Genomic DNA, 8,260 nt, shown 5'->3' on the forward strand with positions numbered 1-8,260 from the left:
GCATCATGCAATCAATAAATACTGTTTTTGTTCATATTTTGTATTAATATTATTTTTATTTTTCATTTTCAGCTTTCATGTAAATTTTAGTATTTATAATATTTCACAATATTAAAGTTTTTTTATATATTTTTTAATTTATTTTTTACCTATATAGTTGTTTTTTTAATGTCAGGTTTAATTTGAGTTATTTTAGAAATGTTGCATTGGCTACTGGCTGAAATAAAATGTTTTTGTGTAATTTATTTTATTTCATCACATAACTCGTTTTATTGGTTTTAGTTTTAGTTTTAGTTGATGACAAAAATCAGTGTGTGAGAGCAAACAAGGGATTGATGTTTTACTTTGAAACTCTCATACACAGAATCTGCAAAAGCTGCAAAGCCCAGAGCTGCAGTGTGTGAGTACAGATAGTGTGTGTTTGAGAGAGAGAAAGAGGGTGTGTTCAGAAGGCTTTATAAGGTTCTTCTAGGGTTTGGGTGTCTGTGGTCATTCATTTACTTTATATGGAAACAGTGTGTGTGTGTGTGTGTGTGTGTGTGTGTGTGTGTGTGTGTGTGTGTGTGTGTGTGTGTGTAGGCAAAGGTTTAGAGTTCACTGCTCTCTCCTGCTCTGGTTTAATGGGTTCTCAGGTGGTGGTTTTCCTCTAGTTTTGGGTTCTATGTGAAGTGTGTGTGTTTTAGTAGGTTTCACTCCTTCTCTACTTCTCTCTCTTTCTCCAGAGTAACCGTCCAGAGAGAGAGTGGCCTGTCAAGTGTCTGAAAGTCTACCATGGCATTAAAAGGAAGCTCCGTCCTCCAACGTGGTGAGAATAAATTTGGATTAAGAACTGAATCTGTATCAAACCCCAGCTCTGAGCTCTTCAACTAGACATTATGTTAACCCTCGAAGACCGAAACAGCCGCCCGCAGCTAAAAATAACTATTGTTCTTAAATGTGACCCTGGACCACAAAAACAGCCATAAGGTTAAATTTTACAAAACTGAGATGTATACATCATATGAAAGCTCAATAAATAAGCTTTCTATTGATGTCTGGTTTGTTAGGATAGGACAATATTTGGCCGAGATACATCTGTTTGAAAATCTGGAATCTGAGGGTGCAAAAAAATCAAAATGCTGAGAAAATCACCTTTAAAGTTGTCCAAATTAAGTTCTTAGCAATGCATATTACTAATCAAAAATTACATTTTGATATGTTTACAGGAGGAATTTTACAAAAAATCTTCATGGAACATAATCTTTACTTAATTTCCTAATGATTTTTGGCATAAAAGAAAAATCATTAATTTTGGCTATTGCTACAAATAAACCCCAGCGACTTAAGACTGGTTTTGTGGTCCAGGGTCACAAATGTTTAACTTTTGAACCGCTAATCCAATTTAAATGCTTTAAAAAGTCTTGTGCTGCTTTTCAGTGATATTGCATTTTTCGTCAGATGAAACCAATGCATTTCGGTCCTCTGAGCCAAACAGGAAAGATAGCTGATGCTTAGTTGCACCCCTGTGCCCAGATTGGTTCAAACTGTCATCTATTTAACTAATAAACAGGTTTTGGTCTTTTGAAACATAGATTAGCGTTTCTTTGCAAATCTGAACCAACGCAAAGTGAAAGTAAAGTGCGTCTTGTTTGCATGAAAACAAATACAAAATTAGACATTTGCATGACAGCATTCTTTGAAAAAGCACAGAGTGAGCCCTTTGACATTACACAAACCAAAAACAAGGATGAAACAGCAGTATATATCAGATAAAGCTCTGGAATTGAGGTTTTCGCATCACTAGGCGATATCCCTGTAAAATAGATTATGAGGCAGACTACAGCCAGCGGATCCATCTATATGGTTGTTATATTATGGAATTAAATCTTATATAGTTTGTAAAGATTATTTGCGCTCTTTTCTGTTACACTCTCATTTGGACTGTTATTGTTCATACTCAGATTAAGAATATATTTATCTGAAAAGTAACTTTTTTACTATGTTTTGCTCTTATATAACACTGTTTCTGCTATGACTTTACTCCTGAAACGATTTTGGACACATCAATAAACTAAATAGGCCTGTTTTTCACTAAAAGGGGCCCTGCAATAATATTGTAATCAATGACTATAACTCGCTTGGGGAATGTGAAAAATAAACAATTTTATTTGGAAGTGTAAAACACCTAAATACAGATCTCTTAAGAAAAAAATCCAAACTTTTTGAGTTTTTGTTTGAGTACACAGTTAGAAAACACCCAATTCTTGCTAGTGTTTTTCCTAAAATTCTGGAAATTCACTCAGTTTGAGAGAAAAATAAATGAAAATTGTAATTTTAAATTAGCTAGACTTGAAGTTCAAGTTCTTATGTTTATAATGATACATGACAGTTGATTCTGACTGCTAGAATAGGTCTGAAAAAAAACCAAAGAAATGTACAGGTGCCTCAGGTGCCCCAAAAATGTTTCTAGGTGTTATTTTAAGGGTTAAATTAACATCATCCAGGGTTTCTTTTAATGCGTTAACATGCATGTATCTAACGCTGTTTTGGTGTGTGTCTCATAATAACAGTGCACACCTGTTGTTCAGAATCATCTGTGCTGTGATTTCTGACCAGAAGGGGTCAGTGTGAGTCAACAGAATCACAGACCCTCAGATTCAATGCTGTTTAAAGGAACAGATATGTTGTTAAAACTCACAGGAATTCTCTAGTTCCTTCAGTTTAAATCATATTGAGATGAGCTGCTTCATAAGAGACATCAGTGTAGCGAATGATCAGGACAGGTTCATTTACAGCATCTCCGAGACAATCAGACCAACAGATCCCATCTCAATTATGTCTGGCTCTTTATAGCATCGACTTACAGCTGCATTTGAGCTTCACACATCCATCAGATTCAGATTTTCTCCTTTTTCTTAAGAACATCTAGACATGATCATCTGTGGGAATCAATACACCACAAGATTGAGTCGTGTTTAACTCTTCAATCCCTCTCTCTCTGTCTGTAGTTGGGGTCTCACGGTGGTCTATGAAAGTGAGAAACAGGAAAAGCAGGAGAAACAGCAGTGGTGAGAATCACTCTATTTGTGTCTTATTGTATGCATCAGTTTGTATTTAGTTTAGTTTTGAATATACTGTGACTTTAACCTTAAATTAACATAAACACATGTTTTGATGTCTTTCTGTCTCAGGTATCTCTGCTGTGACACACAGAATGAAATGAGAGAATGGTTCGCTACGTTCATGAGCATACAGGTCAGTCTGAGAGGATTTTTAATTCTATGATAGGCTTCATAAAAAGGAGCTTTTAATTTAACTTTGAATTTTAAGGCTTGGAAAGCCCTTTAAAGTAGCAATATTCCTGACAAGGTAATGAAAAGTGCTTGAATTATTGAAATGTTGGTGTGTTCGCGAATCATTTGAGTCACTTCGGGACTTCGGTTTCGCAAATCATTTGATTCACTTCGGGACTTCGGTTTCGCGAATCATTTGATTCACTTCGGGACTTCGGTTTTGCGAATCATTTGAGTCAGTTCAGGACTTTGTTTTCGCAAATCATTTGATTCACTTCGGGACTTCGGTTTCGCGAATCATTTGAGTCAGTTCAGGACTTTGTTTTCGCAAATCATTTGATTCACTTCGGGACTTTGGTGCGGTTTTGCAAATCATTTGATTCAATTCGGGACTTCGCTTTCGCAAATCATTTGATTCATTTCGGGACTTCGGTTTCGCGAATCATTTGATTCACTTCGGGACTTCGGTTTTGCGAATCATTTGAGTCAGTTCAGGACTTTGTTTTCGCAAATCATTTGATTCACTTCGGGACTTCGGTTTCGCGAATCATTTGATTCACTTCGGGACTTCGGTTTTGCGAATCATTTGAGTCAGTTCAGGACTTTGTTTTCGCAAATCATTTGCTTCACTTCGGGACTTCGGTTTCGCGAATCATTTGAGTCAGTTCAGGACTTTGTTTTCGCAAATCATTTGATTCACTTCGGGACTTCGGTTTTACGAATCATTTGAGTCAGTTCAGGACTTTGTTTTCGCAAATCATTTGATTCACTTCGGGACTTCGGTTTCGCGAATCATTTGATTCACTTCGGGACTTCGGTTTCGCGAATCATTTGAGTCAGTTCAGGACTTTGTTTTCGCAAATCATTTGATTCACTTCGGGACTTCGCTTTCGCAAATCATTTGATTCATTTCGGGACTTCGGTTTCGCAAATCATTTGATTCATTTCGGGACTTCGGTTTCGCGAATCATTTGATTCACTTCGGGACTTCGGTTTTGCGAATCATTTGAGTCAGTTCAGGACTTTGTTTTCGCAAATCATTTGATTCACTTCAGGACTTCGGTTTCGCGAATCATTTGAGTCAGTTCAGGACTTTGTTTTCGCAAATCATTTGATTCACTTCGGGACTTCGCTTTCGCAAATCATTTGATTCATTTCGGGACTTCGGTTTCGCAAATCATTTGATTCACTTCGGGACTTCGGTTTTGCGAATCATTTGAGTCAGTTCAGGACTTTGTTTTCGCAAATCATTTGATTCATTTCGGGACTTCGGTTTCGCGAATCATTTGATTCACTTCGGGACTTCGGTTTTGCGAATCATTTGAGTCAGTTCAGGACTTTGTTTTCGCAAATCATTTGATTCACTTCGGGACTTCGGTTTCGCGAATCATTTGATTCACTTCGGGACTTCGGTTTTGCGAATCATTTGAGTCAGTTCAGGACTTTGTTTCGCAAATCATTTGATTCACTTCGGGACTTCGGTTTCGCGAATCATTTGATTCACTTCGGGACTTCGGTTTCGCGAATCATTTGATTCACTTCGGGACTTCGGTTTCGCGAATCATTTGATTCACTTCTGGACTTCGGTTTAGCGAATCATTTTGATTCACTTCGGGACTTCGGTTTCGCGAATCATTTGATTCACTTCTGGACTTCGGTTTCGCGAATCATTTGATTCATTTCGGGACTTCGGTTTCGCGAATCATTTGATTCATTTCGGGACTTCGGTTTCGCGAATCATTTGATTCACTTCGGGACTTCGGTTTCGCGAATCATTTGAGTCAGTTCAGGACTTTGTTTTCGCAAATCATTTGATTCACTTCGGGACTTCGGTTTCGCGAATCATTTGATTCACTTCGGGACTTTGGTGCGGTTTTGCAAATCATTTGATTCACTTCTGGACTTCGGTTTCGCGAATCATTTGATTCACTTCGGGACTTCGGTTTCGCGAATCATTTGATTCACTTCGGGACTTCGGTTTCGCGAATCATTTGATTCATTTCGGGACTTCGGTTTCGCGAATCAATTGATTCATTTCGGAACTTCGGTTTCGCGAATCATTCAATTCACTTCGGTTTCGCGAATCATTTGATTCACTTCGGGACTTCGGTTTCGCGAATCATTTGATTCATTTCGGGACTTCGGTTTTGCGAATTATTTGATTCACTTCGGAACTTTGGTTTCGCGAATCATTTGATTCACTTCGGGACTTCGGTTTCGCGAATCATTTGATTCATTTCGGAACTTCGGTTTCGCGCATCATTTGATTCACTTCGGGACTTCGGTTTCGCGAATCATTTGATTCACTTCGGGACTTCGGTTTCGCAAATCATTTGATTCACTTCAGGATTTCGGTTTCGCGAATCATTTGATTCATTTCGGGACTTCGGTTTCGCGAATCATTTGATTCATTTCGGGACTTCGGTTTCGTGAATCATTTGATTCACTTCGGGACTTCGGTTTCGCGAATCATTTGATTCACTTCGGGACTTCGGTTTCGCGAATCATTTGATTCATTTCGGGACTTCGGTTTCGCGAATCATTCGATTCATTTCGGAACTTCGGTTTCGCGAATCATTCGATTCACTTCGGTTTCGCGAATCATTGATTCATTTCGGAACTTCGGTTTCGCGAATCATTTGATTCACTTCGGGACTTCGGTTTCGCGAATCATTTGATTCACTTCGGGACTTCGGTTTCGCAAATCATTTGATTCATTTCCGACTTCGGTTTCACAAATCATTTGATTCACTTCGGGACTTCGGTTTCGCGAATCATTTGATTCACTTCGGGACTTCGGTTTCGCGAATCATTTGATTCACTTCGGTTAGTAGACAGTTGAAAACAAAACCATTAAGGCAGTACAATTACAAAAACAAAAAGATTTTTTTTCACAAACACAAATCTCTTAAGAAAATTAACCATGGTTTTGCTATAGTAAAAGTGTAGTATACTTTGCAATATTTTAGTAGCAATGCTTTGCATGTGCTTGACTTTAGAATTTTTTATTAGTATTTTTTAAAATCTTTTTTAGAATTTGAAAGAGCAGTTTGATAAGTGAGATCCTTGAAAATCAAAAAAGTAGTGTTAGAAAGGTCTTTAAAGGTCCTGGAATTTCAATTTAAAGTATCTGTATAAACCCTGCTGTTAACATTTAACCCTAGAAAGCCTTATTTTTGAGGAACGTTTGTTTCCATAAGCTTTACATTCACTGTTCCTCAATGGAGGAATGATCTTCCCAAGACTCCAAAACATCTCATCTTTTGAGGAATGTTTATTTGTTCATCTCTCAATCATTATTGGATTGCATTGCATTATATGTGTGAATCATTTCAGTCTCATCTTACTACGACATATCATGTGTGATGACTGATATTCAGATCATTTTATGTCAGTAACTGCTGCAAGATCACATTGATTTACATTACAATTAGAATTTGATCATCTAAATACCAGCATCTGCACCGAATAATAAAACCTTTCGTCCTTATTGTCTCTATATCAGACTATATGGATCAGATATGCTGCATGTCTGGTATATATTTATGTGTCTTTCTTTCTCTCTCTGTCAGAACGGTGGTCGCGTGTGGCCGGCGGAGTGGTCGAAATCTCGTGCGGCGAGTCGTTCGGCGCCGCTGGACGCTCGCTTCGGTAACGTGTCTCTGATTCCTCTGCGCGGCAGTGAGAACGAGATGAGGAATAGTGTCGCCGCTTTCACAGCCGATCCTCTCGCCGTGAGTCTAATCAACCAATCACAACAGGGCTCGGCCAATCACACAGCCAATCACACGCCTCTCTGCTCCCAAACCCACTGAGCTCAGCTTACAGATTAAAGGAGTTCACTTCCAGAACAAAAATGTACAGATAATGTACTCACCCCCTTGTCATCCAAGATGCTCATGTCTGTCTGTCTTCAGTGGTAAAGAAATTGTTTTTTGAGGAAAACATTTCAGGAATGTTCTCCATATAGTGGACTTCTGTGGTGTTTTTTTTTTAACCAAAATGCAGTTTAAATGCAGCTTCAAAGGGCTCTAAAGCCATGGAATAAGGGTCTTATCTAGCAAAACGATAAAAAAAGTACTATTTATACACTTTTTAGCCTCAAATGCTCATCTTGTCTAGCTCTGTGTTAACTCTGTGTATTCCAGTTCAAGACAGTTAGGGTATGTCTAAAAACTCCCAACTCATTTTCTCCTCCAACTTTAAATCATCCCACGTCACTGTTTTACCTTTTTTTTTTTTTTTTATAAAGGGTGTTTGATCTTCTTTCCACAATCACTTTGTAAACACTGGGTCAGTGCTTCTGCAGCGATGTAGGATTTTGAAGTTTCAACATACCCTAAGTTTTGCTTTTTTAAATTCGTTTGATTTTAATACGGTTTTCAAATCGGCAATAAAATTTAGTTTTGTTTTTGTTAGTTTCATTAACAATTTTCTCAGTTTTGGTTTCGTTTTTATTTTGTGAACACATTTCTGTTTAGTTTTAGTTTTTAGAGATCAAACAGAGATCACGATTTCCCCGCAGTTCTGAACTAAGCAAAATAAAGTGAGACAAAATATCAATTGCTGCAGTTTATTTAAGTGTTTAATTCGTTTGAATGAATTATTAAACATTTAATACATAACATGTGTATTTAACATATATTTAATGCACCAATTTTTATATTAACCCTCTGGGCCTCCTCATTAAGGGGTCACACTTGGCTCCCTCGCGGTCAAAAGTGACCGAAGCCTTAAAAAGTAACTTTTTTTTTTCTTCAGGAAAATCAATTAAATACATTTTTGTTCAATAATATTTTGTAATTATTATTTAGAATTTTGAGCATTTTTTGTGAATCTATGCAATATTTATACAGTTTTAATGAGCAATTTTTTTCCCAGCAGAATTATATTTTATATTATATTTTAATTATGTATTTATTATTTTTCAATAAATACAACATTTCACAATAAAATAGAGTAAAAGCATTTAAAATCCATTTTTTAAA

At 37.1% G+C, this 8,260-nt stretch overlaps 1 long non-coding RNA gene across 1 annotated transcript; it reads left to right on the plus strand.

The window, feature by feature from the left end:
• Positions 1–717: 717 nt before the first annotated feature.
• Positions 718–7,000, plus strand: LOC141317291 (uncharacterized). Its single transcript, XR_012351771.1, has 4 exons — positions 718–805; positions 2,988–3,047; positions 3,171–3,234; positions 6,845–7,000. It is a non-coding gene; the product is annotated as an uncharacterized lncRNA (long non-coding RNA).
• The last annotated feature ends 1,260 nt before the right edge of the window (positions 7,001–8,260 follow it).

This window comes from Garra rufa, unplaced genomic scaffold, assembly GCF_049309525.1.
Source record: "Garra rufa unplaced genomic scaffold, GarRuf1.0 hap1_unplaced_656, whole genome shotgun sequence".
NCBI lineage: Eukaryota > Metazoa > Chordata > Actinopteri > Cypriniformes > Cyprinidae > Garra > Garra rufa.